Source organism: Acinonyx jubatus, chromosome A2 (assembly GCF_027475565.1).
Source record: "Acinonyx jubatus isolate Ajub_Pintada_27869175 chromosome A2, VMU_Ajub_asm_v1.0, whole genome shotgun sequence".
Taxonomy (NCBI): domain Eukaryota; kingdom Metazoa; phylum Chordata; class Mammalia; order Carnivora; family Felidae; genus Acinonyx; species Acinonyx jubatus.
Window position 1 is genome coordinate 55,339,332 of NC_069383.1, and position 19,855 is coordinate 55,359,186.

Genomic DNA, 19,855 nt, shown 5'->3' on the forward strand with positions numbered 1-19,855 from the left:
GGTAGCGGGATTCCACCATCTGGAGGCCATATGCCTCTCCGCGTCTCACAAGCCTCCCGGCAGCCCCACTGCTGCATCCTGTCCTCAAGTAAATAAGCCATAAAGGTGCTGGAAGGACCAACACGATGAAGACTCCAAACACGCCGCCGCCCTGTGTGAACAGAGGGCCAACGACGGGGTCGCAGCCCTGTGGCGGGAGTCTGAGTCCTTCCTGCGGAGGTTTGCTCCCAGTACATCCGGGTCCTCCCGCACGGTAGCTTCGCTTCCGGTGGCGTTGCTTTCCCGCCACAGCTGAGTGAGCCGTCACAGCCTGGGGAGAAGCTGGGTTCCTGCACGTGGTGTGGAGGACAGAAGCGCCTGGGGGAGGAGTTCACGGTAAGGAGAACGGGGTTGTTAAACGAGGTGGCGGGCAGTGGTAGTATTTGTTTGCCGAGCTATGGCAGCAAACTGTACACGTAACGCAAAAACTCCACTAACCTCGCTTGGTTTCCTCTAGCTGACGATTATGTGATCCTGAATGGAATGAGCCTAAAAATAGGCTTACTTTTCAAATTTTTAAAATGTTTGTTTATTTATTTAAATATAATTTGTTTTCAAGTTAGCTAACATGCATTGTGTATATAGTGTGCTCTTGGATTTGGGAGTAGGTTCTGATGATTCATTGCTTACATATAACACCCGGTGCTCATCCCAGCATGTGCCCTCCTTAATGCCCATCACCTATTTTCCCTGCCCCTCGCCACCATCAACCCTGTTTGTTTTCTGTATTTAAGACTTTCTTATGGTTTGCCTCCTTCTCTGTTTGAAACTACTTTTTCCCCTTTCCTTCCCCGTTGGTCTTCTGTTAAGTTTCTCAAATTACACATATGAGTGAAAACATATGATACCTGTTTTTCTTTGACTGACTTATTTCACTCAGCATAATACCCACATTGTTGCAAATGGCAGAATGGCAGAATTTCATTTTTTCTCATTGCCAAGTAGTATTCCATTGTATATATAAACCACATCTTCTTTATCGACTCATCAGTTGATGCACATTTGGGTTCTTTCCATAATTTGGCTATTGTTGAAAGTGCTTCTATAAACATTGATGTACATGTGTCCCTATGCATCAGCACTCTTGTATCTTTTGGGTAAATTCCTAGTAGTGCTATTGCTGGGTTGTAGGGTAGTTCTATTTTTAATTTTTTGAGGAAGCTCCACACTGTTTTCCTGAGTGGCTACACCAGTTTGCATTCCCACCAGCAGTACAAAAGTATTCCCCTTTCTCCACAGATGTTCCTTGACAACATCTCTTGTTTCTTGAGTTGTTAATTTTAGCCATTCTGACAAATGAGAGGTGGTAACTCATTTTGGTTTTGATTTGTATTTCCCTGATGATGAGCAATGACAAGCATCTTTTCATGTGTCTTTTGGCCACCTGGATGTCTTCTTTGGAAAAGTGTCTATTCATGTCTTCTGCCCATTTCTTCACTGGGTTATTTGTTTTTTAGATATTGAGTGTGATAAATTTTTTTATAGATTTTGGATACTAGCCCTTTACCCTATATGTCATTTGCTGATATCTTCTCCATTCTGTAGGTTGCCTTTTAGTTTTGTTGTTTATTTCCTTTGCGCTGCAGAAGCTTTTTATCTTGATGAGGTCCAAATTGTTCATTTTTACTTTTATTTCCCTTGCCTGTGGAGACATGTTGAGTACTAAGTTACTGCAGCTGAGGTCAAACAGGTTGTTGCCTGTTTTCTCCTCTAGGGTTTAGGTCTCTTATTTAGGTCTTTCATCCATTTTGAGTTTATTTTTGTGTATGATATAAGAAAGTGATCCAGTTTCATTCTTCTGCATGTTGCTGTCCCGTTCTCTCAACACCATTTGCTGAAGAGACTTTTTTCCATTGGATACTCTTTCCTGCTTTGTCAAAGAGGAGTTGGGCATACATTTGTGGGTAATGTTTATTTATTTTTGAGAGAGAGACAGAGTGTGAGCAGGGGAAGGCAGAGAAAGAGAATCCAAAGTAGGCTCCAAGCTCTGAGCTGTCAACATGCAGCCAGACAGCGGGCTGGAACCCACAAGACATGAGATCATGACCTGAGCTTCTTAACAGACTGAGCCATCCAGGCACCCCTAGAGGCTTAAAACTTGTTAATGGCTTCTTGTTCTCCAACCTCACCTGATTCCACACCTCTAAGCATCCCGTGTGTTGGGCCTTCTGTCCTTTAACTTCCTTGAGTTCACCATGCTCATCCTGTAAGCCCCTTGCTCATTTGTTCTCTCCAGAACTCCCCATCTATCTCTTTACCCCTCTCACCCCTGACTGAAGATTAGCTCATACTCATTCCTCAGCATCACCTCAACTGTCACTTCCTTGGAGAGGCCTTCCTGGGCCAGCTTTTTTATAATAAATACTTTTATATGTGCTTTTCCTTTGTAGCATTCTGCACATCCCCCCCCCCCCCCCGCCCCTTCTCAATTACATCTCTTTTTGTGTGACTATTTGATAAACCTTTGTCCTTTGGTAACAGGGTCCATGTCTGCATTTACTCACCATTATTTCTGTTGCTATCACTATGAGAAACAATAAAAATCATTGCTTCTCTGTGTCTTTCATGATTGTGTGTGTTGGGCAGGGGGGAGAAGTGAGGTGGTTAAGAAGCTGAAAAGGCAAGTTAAATTTTTCTAGATAAGAGAACTCTAATCCTTTTAGCTTCACTCCACGTTGCCTAAGTAAAGTAACTTTATATTTCATTACTGAGCCACTTGCACTCTGAGACCTGTAGGGCATGGAAATGATAGGGTCTTAAAATCTGACTGTTAAAATTAAATATTATATCCAGTAAGTGAGATAAAGCTAAAAGCATTCAAGCCATTCTGAGAACATTTCCACAAACAATAAGACCTTTCCTGAAACTCTGCCAAATCATTAGGGATTCTTGGTTAAGACTTCTCAGATTACTGCCTAGAGAAGTAGAGGCATCTGTAGCAATGTAGAAAAAATAACTTGAGATGGTCTTTGAATTGCAAGAATGAAATTCAAAACTTTACACAAAAATTTTAGCTAAGTCTTTGTTTTTTTGTTTTGTTTTGTTTTTCAAATTTGTATTTAAATTCTAGTCAGTTAAGATACAGTACAATATTGGTTTCAGGAGTATAATTCAGTGATTCATCCCTTACATACATAAGTGCTCTCCTTAATACCCATCACCCATCTAGCCCATCCCCAACCTCCCTCCATCAGCCCTAAGTTTGTTCTCTATCTTTAAGACTCTCTTACAATTTGTTTCTTTCTCTCTTTTTCCTTTTTCTCCCCCTCCCATATGTGCATCTGTTTTGTTTTTTAGATTCCACATATGAGTTAAAGCATATGGTATTTGTCTTTCTCTGACTTATTTTGCTTAGCATAATACAGTCTAGCTCCATCCACATTGTTGCAAATGGCAAGATTTCATACTTTTTGATGGCTGAATGATATCCCACTGTATATATACATATACATATACATATACGTACATCTTCTTTATCCATTTTTCAGTCAACGGACATTTTGGCTCTTTCTATAGGTTTGCTATTGTTGACAATGCTGCTGTAAACATGAGGGGGCATGTACCCCTTCAAATCTATATGTTTATATCCTTTGAGTAAATACCTAGTCGTGCAATTGCTGGGTCATAGCGTAGTTCTATTTTTTACTTTTTGAGGAAACTCCATACTGTTTTCCAGAGTGACTGGACCAGTTTGCATTCCTACCAATAGTGTAGGAGGGTTCCCCTTTCTCTGCATCCATGCCAACACTTCTTGTTTCTTATGTTGTTAATTCTAGCCATTTTGGCGTGCGTGAGGTAGTATCTTACTGTGTTTTTGATTTGTATTTTTCTGATGATGAGCGAGCATCTTTTCATGTGCCTGTTGGCCATCTGGATGTTTTCTTTGGAAAAGTGTCTATTCATGTCCTCTGCCCATTTCTTAATTGGATTATTATTTTTTGGGTGTTGAGTTTGATAAGTTCTTTCTAGTTTGGATGCTAACCCTTTATATGTTGTTTATATGTCATTTGCAAATATCCTCTCCCATTCTGTAGGCTGCCTTTTAGGTTTGTTGATTGTTTCCTTCAGTGTTACAGAAGACTTTTAACTTGATGAAGACCCAACAGTTCATGTTTGCTTTTGTTTTCTTTACCTCCAGTGACATGTCTAGTGAGAAATGGCAGGGGCCAATGTCAAAGAGGTTGTTGCCTGTGTTCTTGTCTACAATTTTGATGGTTTCCTGTCTCACATTTAAGGTTTTCCTCCATTTTGAAATCTTTTTTGTGTATGGTGTAAGAAAATGGTTTAGTTTTATTCTTCTGCATGTTGCTGTATGGTTTTCCCAAGACCATTTGTTGAGGAGACTGTCTTTTTTTCCATTGGATATTCTTTCCTGTTTTGTTGAAGATTAGTTGACCATAGCTGTGGGTTCACTTCTGGGTTTTCTGCTCTGTTCATTGATCTATATGTCTGTTTTTGTGCCACTACTATACTATCTTGATCATGGCAGTTTTGTAATATAGCTTGAAGTCTGGAGTCATGATGCCTCCTGCTTTTTTTTTTTTTTTTTTTTTTTTTCAAGATTGCTTTGGCTATTCCAGGTCTTTTGTGATTCCATACAAATTCAAGGTTGCTTTTTCTAGCTTTGTGAAAGATGCTGGTGGTATTTTGATAGGGATTGCATTAAATGTGTGGATTGCTTTGGGTAGTATGGATATTTTAACAATGTTTGTTCTTCCATGAGCATGGAATGTTTTTCCCTTTTTTTTTGTTCTCTTCAATTTCTTTCATAGATGTTCTTTAGTTTTCAGAGTATAGATCTTTTGCCTCTTTAGTTAAGTTTATTCCTGGGTATCTTATTATTATTGGAACAATTGCATATGGGATCAATTCCTTGATTTATTTTTATCCTGCTTCATTGTTTATGTATAGAAATACAACAGATTTCAGCATGTTGATTTTATATCTTGAGACTTTGCTGAATTCATGTATGAGTTCTAGCAAATTTTTGGTGGAGTCTTTCGCACTTTCTACCTATCATGTCATCTGCAAATAGCGAAAGTTTGACTTCTTCCTTGCCAATTTGGATGCCTTTTATTTCTTTTGGTGTCTCATTGCTGAGGCTAAGACTTCTAGTACTATGTTAAATAGTAATGTTGAAGGTGGACGGGGCTGCCTATCTTATTCCTGACTGTGGAGAAAACACTCTCAGGTTTTACTCATTGAGGATGGTATTAGCTTAAGGTCTTTCATATATGGCCTTTATGATGTTGAGGTATGTTCTTTCTATCCCTACTTTGTTGAGTTTTTTTTTTTTTTTATCAAGAATGGATGCTGTATTTGTCAAATGCTTTTTCTGCATCTATTGAGAAGATCATATTGTTCTGATCTTTTATTAATGTAGTGTATCACATTGATTGATTTGTGGATATTAAACCACCCTTGCAGCCCAGGAAGAAATATCACTTGTTCGTGGTGAGTAATTCTTTTAACGTACTGTTGGGTTCAATTTGCTAGTATTTTGTTAGAAATTTTTGCATCCATGTTCATCAGAAATATTGGCCTGCAATTCTACTTTTAAGTGGGGTAAAAGGTTTTAGAATCAAGGTAATGCTGGCTTTGTAGAAGGAGTTGGGAAGTTTTCTTTACATTTATATTTTTTGGAGCCATTTGGGAAGAATGGGTATTAACTCTTCTTTGAATGTCTGGTAGAATTCCCCTGGGAAGCCGTCTGGCCCTGGACTCTTGTTTATTGGGAGATTTTTGGTTACTGGCTCAATCTAATTGCTAGAAAAGAAATTTTTTATTTCTTCCTGTTTCAGTTTTGGTAGTTTGTGAAATTCTAGGAATTTTTCCATTTCTTGAAGATCACCTAGTTTGTTGTTGTATAATTTTTCATCATATTGTTTTATATTTGTTCATATTTCTGTGGTGTTGGTTGTGATTTCTCCTCTTTCATTCATGATTTTATCATGGGTCCTTTCTCTTTTGTTTTTGGTAAGTCTGGCTAGCATTTTATCAATTTTATTAATTTCAAAGAACCAGCTCTTAGTTTAATTGATCTATTCTATTAATTTTTTCTGTTTCTAGATCATTTATTCCTTTTCTCATTTTTATTGTTTCTCTTCTTCTGCTTGTTTTAGGGCTTATCTGCTATTCCTTTTCTGGCTCCTTTAGGTGTAAAGTTAGGTTGTGTTTCTGAGACCTTTCTTGCTTTTTGAGGTAGGTCTGTATTACAATATACTTCCTTCTTAAGACTGTCATTGCTTCATCCCAAAGGTTTTGCACAGTTGTGCTTTCATTTTCATTTGCTTCTATGTACTTTTTTTTTTTTTTACCTCTTTTCTAATTTCCTGGTTAACCCATTCATTCTTTAGTAGAGTATTCTTTAACCTCCATGTATTTTGTGACTTTCCAAATTTTTTCTTGACTTCAAGTTTCATAGTGTTGTGGTCTAAAAATATGCATGGTATGTTTTCTATCTTTTTGTTGAGGGCTGATTTGTGACCCAGTATGTGATCTGTTTTGGCAATGTTCCATGTGTACTCAAAAAGAATGTGTATTCTGCTGCTTTAGGATAAAATGTTCTGAATATATTCATTAAGTCCATTTGGTCCAGTGTGCCACTTAAAGCTATTGATTCCTTGTTGATTTTCTGCTTAGATAATCTATTGCTGTAAGTGGGTTATTAAATTCCTTCACTATTATTGTATTATTACCAGTGAATTCCTTTATTTTTGTTGTTAATTGATTTATATATTTGGGTTCTTTCAAGTTTGGGGCACAAATATTTACAACTGTTAGATCTTCTTGATGGATAGACCCCTCAATTTTGATATAATGCCCTTCTTTGTCTCTTGTTACAATCTTTGTTTTGAAATCTAGTTTGTCTGATATAAGTATGGCTACTCCGGCTTTCTTTGACATCCATAAGCATGATAGATGGATCCCCATCCCCTCACTTTAAATGTCAGGTGTCTTTAGGTCTAAAATGGGTCTCTTGTAGGCAGCATATAGGTGGATCTTGTTGTTTTCATTTTTTGGTTTTTTTTTTTAATCCATTCTGATACTCTCTGTCTTTTGATTGGGGCATTTAGTCCATTTACATTCAGAGTGATTATTGAAAGATAGGAATTTAGTGCCATTGTGTTACCTGTAGAGTTGTTATATCTGGTGATGTTCTCTGTTCCCTGCTAGTCTTCGTTGCTTTCATCTTTTTTTCCCCACTCAGAGAGTCCTCTTTAATATTCTTGCAGGGCTTGTTTAGTGGTCATGAACTCCTTTAGTTTTTGTTTGTCTGGGAAACTCTTTATCTCTCCTTCTATTTTGAATGACAGCCTTGCTGGATTAAATATTCTTGACTGCATATTTTTCCCATTCAGCACATTGAATACATTCTGCCATTCCCTTTTGGCCTGCCAAATTTCTGGACAGGTCTGTTGCAAAACTGACCTATCTTCCCTTGTAGTTTAAGGACTTTTTTCCCTTGCTGATTTCCAGATTATTTTCTTGTCAATGTATTTTGTGAATTTGATTATGATATATCTAGGTGTAGGCCGATTTATGTTGAATTTAATGGGAGTTCTCTTTGCCTCCTGGATTGTGATGTCTAGGTAAGGTTACAGGTGTAATTTGCTCAAATAAAACTTCTGCTCTTTTTGTCTCTCTTCATCTCTGGACTCCTATGAAATGAATGTTGATACATTTTAAGTTGCTGAGTTCCCTAAGTCTACCTTTGTAATCCAAAAGCTGTCTTTTCCTCCTCTTTTCAGCTTCATTATTTTCCATAATTTTATCTTCTGTGTCACTGATTCATTCCTCTGCTTTGTCCATCCTCACTGTTATGGGATTCATTCAGGTTTGCATTTTGGTTATAGCATTTTTAATTTTGGCCTGACTAGATTTTAGTTCTTTTATTTTTTAGTAATGAATTCTCTAGTGTCCTCTATCCTTTTTTTAAAGTGCAGCTAGTATCCTATAATTGTTGTTTTAAATTCTAGTTCAGACATCTTATATCTGTATTGATTAATTCTCTTGTTGTAATTTCTACTTCTTGTTCTTTCTTTTGGGGTAAATTGCTCCACCTTGTCATTTTGTCCAGAAAAAAACAAAACAAAACAAAACAAAAACAAAAAAAAACCCAAAATAGATCCTGGGTGTGTTTTGGTCTGCCTGTTAAATGAAGCTAGATCCAAAAAATAACAGTAAAAAAAATACATATATATAAAATTAAAAAATAAAACTAATAACATTAAAAAATAAAAATAAAAAGGAAGCTAAATCCTATTTCCCCTAGAGTTGGAGCTTGCAGCACTCTATGATCAGTAGACTTGATATGTGTGAGGGGTTTGTGCTGGTCTTCTGGGGGAATGGCTTGTTGTGCTGATTCTCAGGTGGACTTGCTGTAGTGGAGATGCCCAGGAAGTGGGCAGCGGGGCAGTGGCTTCGTGTAGCTGCTGCATTTTCCACTTGGTGGCACTGTTAAACTCACTGAGGTAGGTCACTACTGGTGGGGGAAGGTTGAAAATCACTTTGCCTTGCTCTCTTGTCTCAGGATTGGAGAGCTGTGTCCACCAGTCCTCAAGAAGCCCTCACAGACCAGCAAACAATCACCCTTCCTGTGTCCTCGGTTTCCTTGCACCCTGCAAGGATCCCCTGCACCCTGTCTGTGTCTGAGTTGTATGCCTGCCAGGCGGCATAGCCCTTCTGTATTTTATCTCTGGCTTGACTGTGTTTCTACACTGTAAACTTTGGAGACCCCTGCAGCAGGGCCCCATGTTGATCTTCTAGGAAAGGGTCTCATTGCACTGTGATGGTGCTGGCTTGTCCCAGAAAACAGTTGTGTGAGCAGCTTGGAGTTTATGGTAAATCATAGCACAAAGGCAGTGTCAAGGTTTGCTGTCCTCAGCTGGTGTCTCTGTTCCTATGCTGGTGAATGGCACAGCTCTGTGGTGCCTGCCGGGTCTTTTGTCCCTGGAGAGGCCATATCACCTCTACCAAAAGCACTCCAAGCAGGGGAACTGTTTTCCCCCATGTGACTTAGGGGATTCTCAGACCCCTCTGCCTGCTACCAGGCCTCTGCCCTCCCTCCCCAGCAGAGCACCACCAGGTGTGACCCTAGTGACACCTTGACACTGAGGCGCTGACATCTGAGACTTCAGACTCTGTGCTCTGGTGTTTATAAAAAACTGCAGTATTTAAACCCTCTCCTTTTTCCCAGTCAGTGGTTTTGGGGAAGAGTTTTCCTGTGAATTTCTCCTCGTGTGTTTTCCTTCTTTTTTCACGCTTTCTCTCTCAGCGATCATGGCTCCCATCCCTTTGCAATGCCTTTGGTTCTTTTCTCTCCCAAATCAACTCTCTGCAGTTCCTACCTTCCATAAGGTGGTTGTTTTGTTTTTTTCTTTTTTGCTTGTAGACGTGTAGCTTTGCTCTCAGTCCTCAGATCAATTTCTTGGGAGGTAAAAATAATTTAATGTTTATCTAGCTGAGTTTGAGGTAGAAAGCAGAGTTGGTGCTTGCCAAGCAAGGTGCCTTACTCCTCTGCCATCTTAACCCCACCTCTAGGTAAGTCTTTGTTGCAGACAGTTCATAAATATATTTTTTGCCACGTGGCCAAGGTAACACAACAAGCATTTTGTGTAGTGATGACAGGATTTCCCTGTGTCCAGTCTACTGTGTGGGTAAGCCATGTTAAAGCCTTGTGAATGACTTAAATTATATTCTTGACATTATGCTGGTAACCCTCTCCTAGTAAGCAATGAGTAAATAAGCTGATGAAGACCTCATGCAGCTAATAGTGTGATTAGATTAGGAAGAGCATGGTTGCAGGAGATGACTATCTGTATTTATATATATATTTTTATGATTAGAATTGCATGGGATTATATGTTTTATTTTTTAATTTTAATTTTAATTTATTTTTAGAGAAAGGGAGAATGCACATGAATGGGGTAAGGGGCAGATGTGGAGAGAAAATCTTAAGCATCTTAAGCAGGCTCCACACTTAGCATGGAGCCTGACAGGGGGCTTGATCCCACTACCCTGGGATCATGACCTGAGTTGAAATCAAGAGTTGGATGCTAACCAACTGAACCACCCCAGTGCTCCTGGATAGTATGTGTTAAAAAAGATTGCAACCATGTTTCCCATTTCCATATGCTCTTCTAAAACCTTCCCCATTCAAGGGTTGAGGTCTTTACTCCTCTCTTTGAAATTGGGTGGCATTTTGTGGTTGTACTGACAAAGAGAATGTGGTAGAAGTAACTCTGCGTGGTTTACAAGGCTAGGTAAAAATATGTGATGTGGCTTTCACTTTTTTTACTATATCTCAGGATGTTCACCTTTGCAACCCAGTGACCATGTTGTGAGGAATTTGAAGCCATAGGGAGAGGCCAGGAGTAAGTTTATCAGCTCATAGACCCAGCTAAGGTTTCAGCCTATGGCCATTATCAATTCACGTATGCATGAACTTTCAGTTGATTCTAGCCCAGCCTTTGAGCTGTTATGAATGATGCCAGGTAGAGCAGAGATAAGTTGTCCCCACAGAGCCTTGTCTAAAATACAAGTTCATAAGCAAAATAACTACTGGTATAAGACACTAAATTTTCAGGTGGCTTGTTAAACAGCAGTGGATAGCTAGAAAAATAGTCCTAAACATGGGGCAAACCATTCCATTTCAGCTTGCCTCTGAACCTTTTTTGATGCTATTTCTTGTGAACAAAATACCCTTCCTTTCCTTCCTCTCCTTCCTCTCCCATTCCTTGCACTTGTTTAATCTTCCTGTTTATTTTTCTTGAATCAGCTCAGTGTTAATTTATTTAGTGAGTCTTCTGTACTTGGTCAAATACCTCTTCAATGTGTTTAAACCTTAATAACAGTTTTGGTCACAAGGACTTTCAGAATCCATTTAATTGTCTAATGTCTACACTTGTTGGTGCATTCATCTTTGTATTACTCATCCTTGTATCGCTAATCTTTGTACACCCATGGTGTAACAAAGTGCCTGGCTCTACGATCTGCTACCTGTGTGAACTTGGCTGAGTTAATAAATTTACCCAAGACTCCCTTATATTATCTGTGAAAGGAGATAAAAGTTCCAACTCATAGAATTTTGTGAATTTTGGAGAATAAAGTCATCTGAGCTGCTGGCACTGAGTAAGTACTACATGAATGTAGCTATTACAATTATTAAAATAACCTCAAAATAGGACAAAACACTCAGCATTCAAGAAAGCATATCCAACAAATAATATTCTGATATACATTAGTGAGAGTTCTTAACCGCACTCTTCTGCTCTTCCACTGAGCAGCTTGGAACCCATTACCTTTCCCCACAATATGATTTTCTTTATACACTGCTCACAGAGGGAGGGTAGGTATACAGCTTAGAAAAGGAATATCAGTTGGACTGATGAATGGATTTCAAAACTTATAAAAGAAACAAAAGTCTTGAATACCAAGTTCTTGAGGCAAAAAAGCTTGGCTTTGGATATCAGAATCCAAACTCCTACAGGTAATGAGACATGGAGATTATGCCAAAATCAACAGAATGTATGATGATATAAGGGTTAATGAGAGATATCCAAATCCTGCTTTGTATCCTGTCACTCCCACCTCCCAAGCAGAAGGGAATTGGTGCATTCTATTCCAGGTTTCCATGTGTAGCTATGGTATCCTGGAAGCCTGTTAGAAGCCCCTTGGTTATCAGGGGGCTGGTTAGCAGACCAGCTTTGGCCTGATGAATAACCTGAGCTAATAGCTCTGAGGACCTCTTCACAGAATCCTTTGTACCCTGTGGGTGAGAGAAAAGATCCAATGAGGGTACATAGTGTTGAAAGAGATCCAGTTAACTTGAAGGAACCTGGCTCAAGACAAGAAAGATATGGAGTATGTGTATATGTGTGTGTGTGGTGGGCACAATGGCTAGAGGCCATTATCATCAGGGCCTACCAACCCATGACAGTAAGCTCCTGTTGAAGAGATTTACAGCTTAGCAGATACCAAACACTGTAGTAGTTACATTTTTTTCCTGGTATGATGTATAAACTCCCAGGTCTGGATGACTAATTTGGATACAACTAATTCATTTAGGCAGAGACTCCTTTTTTTTTTTTTCAATTAATCCCCCTTTAGAATTCAAGTGAATGCACAGCATGGTGATGTCCAGACTATTGAAGCAGCACCCCACTGCAAACTCAGTGGATTTAGGACAATCTATTGACTATTTCCTGTTGAAAGCCCTTCCAACAGCATGAATCTCATCAATGTGGTTTCCCAGTACACTCAGCCAGCTCTCCCCACCAAGAAGCCAATGCACAGGCTTTTGTGGAGGCCAGCAAAAATATTCCTCTCCTGAAGACGTGCTGCCTTGTCAAGACTTGCAGCTCTCAGCAACATCGAGCTTCTTATCACTATAATCTGGAAAAGCACATGCTGTTCTCAACAATCTTGGCAACAGGCTTTATGAGAAAATTTTGTGGAAGTTGTCTTTTCCAGTTATAGCTAAACCACCAGGGTCAAATTCTATTTTGTACACAAGATCCACTGATGAATACTGTCGCAAAACCTGCAATATCCAGAGATAAAATGTTTTAAATTCTGAATCATGTGCTATTCAGAAGAGAAGCACAACAGGGGAAACAGAAGAGAGGAGCAATTCTAAGAGGGGATATTTATCAGATGGTCTAAGTTATTGTCCTAGTTCCAACAGTTACTAGCTCTAAGGCCCAGAAAGGTATCTTACTTCTTTGTTCTTCAGTTTTCTCTTTTGTGTAATAGACAAAAATACCCACTTACCCTGTGGGATTTGGGAATTAAATGAGAAATGCCTACAAAGCATAGTGCCAGGCATTTTGTGACTTCTCAATGAACATTGACTACTGTTGTCATGTTTATTATTATTTCTGGCATTGATGGTTGACAGGAAATGTTGGTTGCCTACCCTGCATCCGTTTCCTGCTGCCCCATCTTTCTTGTAAACTGAGTATTGATTTTGTGTATTTGTCTAGAAGCTACATACTGTGAAATTTTGACTGAAAACTTGCTCACTAACAATAGATTCCCTTCTATTTCTGGGCACACAGGAGAATGGCACTTCCTCACTTGCTTGAGGGCAGGCATTGCCATGTGACTTGCTGTGGCCAATGAAATAAAAGAGATGATGCTTGTCACTTCAACCATTGGCACTCCAGATAATAAAAGTCCCAAGAGAAGACAATTAATGCAGAAACTTTTGTCAGAATATGATAGGCATGTAGCATGAGTGAAAAATAAAACTTTCCAGCTTCAAACCTTTGAAATGATTATAATTAGCTGTCATCTGTTACCATAACTTTATTTAGCCCATCCTAGCTGGTATAGAGAATAAACTTCACAAAACCTGTTTTACTCTTTGATAGCTATTTTGTACAGTATCCTTTGATTTATTTTTCAGAAATTATGTTTACTACAATCAACTTTTTTGTACAAATTCCCAGAAATTATTAGTTTATAATTGTTTTATTCTTATCATAATGCACTCATTTTAGCTTTTGCCATTGTGAGTTTTCTTTTGTGGCTATTTTTTTTTTTTAACAAGCTCACTTTTCTTTTGTCAAAATTTGCAGATCTAAATTCTAATAAGAAGAGGTAGATATTCTGTAATTTTCTAATCAATAATGAAGGCTTATTAAAAAGGCAGCTACATGGAAAGGACTTTAGGACCAAATTGATAGGTTCCAAACCTGTCTCTGCCATGGCCTCTGTGTCACTTGGGATAAGTTGCTTCTTTGTGCTTCACTGCTCTCATCTGTAAAAAAGGGTAATATTGGCATGTAACTCATAGGGTGTTTTATAATATCCTATTATAATTCTATAATTAATTTTCTGATAAGAGTTAATAAATCACTTTTCAAAAACTCTTAGAATGGTGCTAAGCTTTTAAAAACTATATAATTTTAAGTGAATAAAATGTACAAGCTTAACTAGTGTCCATTTTATCTTATTTTTTTGTTTATTTGTACAAAATATAATTCTTATTTGCTCTGTTCTTGTGGCTGTAAATTCTATCAACAAGATGTTAGTTTTTGTTGGTTTTAATCTGTAAATATTTCACCAAGAATAGAATATCATGTATGAATGTTACTAGTGATATATGTTATAAATTATTTTAAAAGTTATATTTAAATTTTAGCTAAACCATGTGAAAACTGTGAATCATTCTTCACAAATATTTTAGGATTATTCTATGTCCAAGATTGGTCTATTGCATTACAAGTATAACTTTCTGTATACTTTGAATCACTGTAGTCTGGGTCCTTTGAAGTGAAAAGCAAGCAGCAGAGTAAATATTTCAGGTCACATAGCACTGGAGTTAAAAAGGCAATCTAGAGAGAGTAGAGTAAACATTTTCTACTTCCTTTTGTTCCCCCACACAGGGATGAATCTTCTACACATTCATACATTGTTATTCAGTTGTCCAACAGATGGTAATTGAGTGCCAGCTACATACCAGCAATTGTCTAGGCACTGTGTATGTAACAGCAAACAAACAAACAAACAAACAAACAAAGCCCTTTCTTCATGGAGCTTGCATTTGAAACAGGGGTAGAGGGAAATAGACAAAAGCAAAGAAATACATATTTAGGTGATAGTAAGTGCTTTGGAGAAAAAGCAGACTAGGGAAGATGGACAATGTCTGAGTATGAAATAGGGAAAGCAAGAGAGCAAGATGAAGTGATGTGTAGAAGAAGAATGCTCTAGGTGGAGGGACAGCTTAAAGACCCTGAGAGGGGGCGACTGCTTGGTTTCTCTGAGGTAGACTAGCGATATGTAGGCCATAGTAAGGCATTGTAGGGACTTTGACTTTTACTTTGTGTGAGATGGGAAGACAATGGATGTTTTCAGGCGGAGGAATGACACTGTCTGAACTCATGGACCATGGAGCTGGACTGCTTCAGTGGAGGGTTGGCTCCCTGACCTGTTAGCTAAGTGGCTTTGGGCAAATTGCTTTTTGTTAGGGTCTGTGCTTTCTTTCCTATAAAATGGGATGATCATGGCACCTGCAATGTGAGATTAGAATAAGGACCAAAACAGTTAATATTTGTAACATGCTCTGAATGGTTCGTGGTACATACAAAATGCTGTGGAAATGTTTGCTATGTGTATTAAGGTATTTCAAAAAGTATCACTTTGTGGTATGGATTATTTATCATGTGTATGACTGTTACATGGAAAGCCCTCTGTAAATAACATTCAACTCCAGCATTTTAGGTTTGTGTGTTTATGTATTTATGCATTTATTTATTTATTTATTTGAGAGCCTGTGTGTGAGAGCAGGTGAGGGATAGAGAGGGAGAGAGGGAATCCCAAACAGGCTCAGCACTGTCAGCACAGAGCCCGATGGAGTCTGGAATACATGAACTGTGATGTCATGACCTGAGCCTAAATCAAGAGTTGGATGCTTAACCAACTGAACATTCCATGTGCCCCTCAACTCCAGTGTTTTTAAAATACGGATTGTGGTCTGATTCATGAAGTATCAAAGACATATTTAAGAAGGCAGGAAGCACTGTAGGAAGAATGATGAACTTGCAAATGGAAGACGTATAGGTCTGGTGTTACTTTTCCGCTGAGATTCTGATTCTGACTTATTTGAAATGATGTAGGTGGGCTGTATTTGGATTGTGTGATTTTCATATTAGAATTTAATTTAGATAATATGAGATTTTTTTCTATAAATGATTTGAAATGGAGCAAAGGGCAGTATCTTTGCTTTTTCCTTTCTTGGTAGTGGCATGGAGATGAGGAGTGCCATTGTAACATTCAGATGAATATGCTTAAGTCTGAGATGTCTGGGATGGTGGCCTGCTTTCCCAGGCAGGGCCTTCAGGATACCCTACACATTTACCCCAGAGTTACATATCCTGATTCAGAACCAAAATGCAACATTGGCAAAGGGGATTTCTAGATATATGAACTGGAGGTAAAGTCTCCTAGTTATTCATGGTTTACGCTGGCATGCAAGGGATTCAGAGGGAATGAGGGTAAGAGGAATCCTCATGAATCTCATGTTTGTGTGTGCATATGAATGTGTGTTCATGTGTGTATAGCTTGTATTACTATTCTTTTAGACCAGAAGGAATTTAATACTTTTACTTGGAAACGTTAATTTTTTTTCTCTTGATAACGAGCAGTGGATGGCTTGAAAATAAGATCGGTTATAGAATAAAATCAGTTATAGAACAAATGAGCCTACCTTTTCTTTATACATGTCCTCGTAAAAGAAAAGTTGCTGGACATCTCCATAAGTAGCCATTTTAATTTATATTTATCTTTATATTTGTAGTAGTGATTATATAAGCTTCCCTTTGTGTGAAACATAGCTAGATACTCATTTACTTGCAAATCTCAAAAAACATTTTGAACAACCTAATAAAGGTGTAAGTATTTAACGTATTTAAAGAGTCAAATAGGGGCACCTGAGTGGCTCAGTCAGTTCAGTGTCCGACTTCGGCTCAGGTCATGATCTTGTGGTTCATGGGTTTGAGCCCCCCACATCAGGCTCTGTGCTGACAGCTCAGAGCCTGGAGCCTGCTTCAGATTCTGTGTCTCCCTCTCTCTCTGCCCCTCTCATATTCACACTTTGTCTCTCTCTCAAAACTAAACATTAAAAAAAAAAATTAAAGAGTCAAATAATAGTAAGTACTGAAATATCAGCAATTTTGTGGAACATGTAAATTAGTGGCAGAAGATTTTATGTACATACATATATACCTATTATTTATATTTGATTCTAAGCATTTCATGTATAACTTCACCAAAATGTATCTACCTTAGAAAGCCTAATTCTTAGAATTTGGGGTTCATTCAACTTTTTGAAAATATGATAAAAGGTAAGGTCTCTATTTCTAAAAATGAACATACCCACCAAATTTTGCATATATTTTTAGTGATCTTCTGAAATGCAGCCATATATCCACAGGATACCCCTCTAGCAACCATAAACAAGTTCCAATTCATTTTTTGGTTTGTATGCATTTTGATGCTATGTTAGCTAACTCATATTTGTATCTGTTTTGCTACAAGTTTAAGTACCAGGGATCTCTTTTATCAGTACTGCTGGGAAATGTTTACCTTTTAGGAAGGTCATTGGGTCTTCCCTTTTCCATTTATTACCCTGTATTCTACATGTCAATTTAAATGTGTCTCTCCTCTTTTAAACCATAAACTTTTCAAGGGCTGAGACAAAGTCTAGTTTCAAGAGGTGTCTCCAGCCTATAAGACCATGTCTGGCCTTAGTAGGCCCTCAGTAAATACTTGAATGAGCAAATGAGCAAAGTATTACTCTCATTAAGCACTCAAGAAACCAAAGTGTTATGAGGTTCAGTGATTTGCCCAAAGTCAAACAGTAAATAAGTGGTATAGTTGATATGACACTCAAGGCTGCTGACTCCCTGTGCAAGGACTTTTTCAATACATTACTTGCCAGGGATAAAAAGACGAGCTGCAGAATAAGTCACTGAAAATGTGTGATACCTTGTTAGAAATAAAATCTAAACACCTTGGGTCTGACCATGAGGATGGAGTATAACTGTGCAAAGTCCCATGATATGGGTCCCAAAGAGGAAAAGGAAGGGAATATTCAGGTTTAGAGAGGCTTCTACAGAGTAAGATAATACATATATTAGGGAACTCTTTTATATTCTTCAAAACATTGGCACATTTGGAATGTGTAGAATATGGATTTAAAAAGTGGCTTAATCTTTAAAATAAAAGTATTTAAGAATGTGAGATTGTTAAGTATTCTCTTCTTCCATTAGTTTAAGAAATATCTCTGATATCAGATTGCAAACCCAGTTAACTGATTAACTGGTTGAACCCTATTATATATTCTTATATATAATAATCATTTCTCTCAACCACACACCAACGTCCACAAGAGAGCTCAGCAGTGTCTTTTGTTCATGACATGTCTGTGTTGTTTCTGTAATTTTTATGTAGAGTAATAATCATGTTCCTTGTTTTATAAATGAGAATTTTGGATATTTGTGAAAACAAAAGGTGGATTTTATTGATGCCTTATTTTTTTTTTTTTTAATCAACTTCTTAACTTCATCCACTCAAGATGGTTGCTTCATGGTGAGTGGCACAGAAGACCAAAAATGTCTTGTTTAATAGCTGAAACAATCTTTTGAGTCACTGATTGATTTTTAAATTTTATTTCCATTTAAATTTGTACAAGATAGTCCTCCTGAAATTTGCCATATCTTTCACTGTAGAAATAAGCCAATAGAAGGTGTTTCTTAGTAAAGCCTGCCACTAGTGTGAGCAGAATCAACTTGAACATATTACTCTAAATTTTTTTTGAAGAGTGATCTCATAGTTAGCATGAACAACTTCTAAATGGGAATGGTTGTGGATATGCTGTTTAGAGAATAGCCTAACTTTTAGAGGAATTTAAGTAATTTCCTGTTTTGGGGATACATGAAATATGCAGGAAAGTTGTGCTTTTGTTGACATTGGTTGAAAAATCTATTTGGTTATAAGGATCTTTTCAGTTTTTTGGATTCATTTTGAAGTCTGGCACTAAGAAAGCATTAGGAAAATACTGAGGAAAGAGAGGCTTGTTACATCTAGCCCTATGACATTTGACTTCCCTCTATTTTTCTCTCTTTTCAAAAGTTAATTTATTGATCTTTAGATACCCATCTGTTGACAGTGAACAATCACCCTCAAAAAAGCAGCAGCAGCATTTGTGAAATATATCCTTTAGTATAAGTATGTTCATAGCATGAGATCATAAATAGATTTGTATTTAGAATTGGAGAAAGCCACAGATGGTGTGAGCTTTTGGGGGTAAATACCGTTACTTAAGATATGTCACACGATTTCATATTGAGAAGCCCATATCACACCAACATCCTCCATTGTCTGAAATTGCCATCATTGGCATTGTAAGGAATGATGGCAATGCCATCATTGGCATGTCTTCTTATTAACAGACATGGAAGTCTGTGATGTCCTACACACACACTCACACACACACACACACACACACACACACACACACACCCCACTGAATTAAGGCAAATATAAAGAACTAAGCTAATTAAACTAATAAGCATAGTTATTAAGATACCTACAGGGAAAAATCATGTGTTCTTAAAGACTTCAAGTCATTTCCAGCATGTGTCAGGGTTCTAAAGTTGGTCTCAAATGTAACATTTTTTGCTACTTGGAAGGGTAAAAAATTAAACCATTAGTTCCCATTAGCTCAACAGCAAAAGTACTTTGTCACATTAGCTATCCAATACCTGATCAGACAAGGGCACTGACAAAAAAGAAGATGGATTACATGCATTTATTTTTCTATTTTCTGTTGGGGCTTAGGGGAAGCTGGTGTGGGGGGAAGAGTAGCTGTAACAATCTAGATTTTGCAGTGCTGAGAGGGGATTAAAGTCTGGGATGAGGAGCCTAAAGTAGAAATTCCAGGAGAGAAATGGACAGTGGCAATCAGCATTGTAGTCTTCTTTAATACTGTGCTGAGCTCCAGCCTACAGAGGAGGTAGACGTCAGCAAAGGGATAAGTGAAACTTGAGTATGTTATCACAAGTCATAGAACTATTTGGAATTATAGCAGCATCACTGCCATTCTCTCTCTCTCTCCCTCTGTCTCTCTCTCTTTTTGCTAGGCAGGTGAAAAAGGCATTGTGACAGGATAGTTTGAACAAAAACAAAAATGGAGGGATGATGATGGACTCAGAGAAAGAAAACTTCTCATATATGATACTGAGAGAGGACACTTGAAGAAAGGAGATCTTTATAATAGTCAAGGGGGGCACTGACAATATGCTAAGCA

General features: G+C 38.0%; 1 protein-coding gene across 2 annotated transcripts in view; it reads left to right on the forward strand.

Moving 5' to 3' along the window:
- The first annotated feature begins 246 nt into the window (after nt 1-246).
- The window catches only part of MACC1 (MET transcriptional regulator MACC1), a 538,854-nt gene continuing 519,245 nt past the window's right edge, over nt 247-19,855 (forward strand). Inside the window, exon 1 of one of the 2 annotated variants that reach the window (XM_053218324.1) lies at nt 247-375. The gene's annotated coding sequence lies outside the window, so the exon portion shown is untranslated. Of the gene's footprint in view, nt 376-15,465; nt 15,607-19,855 lie in introns of those variants that run through there. The other variant, XM_053218325.1, reaches the window with a different exon arrangement.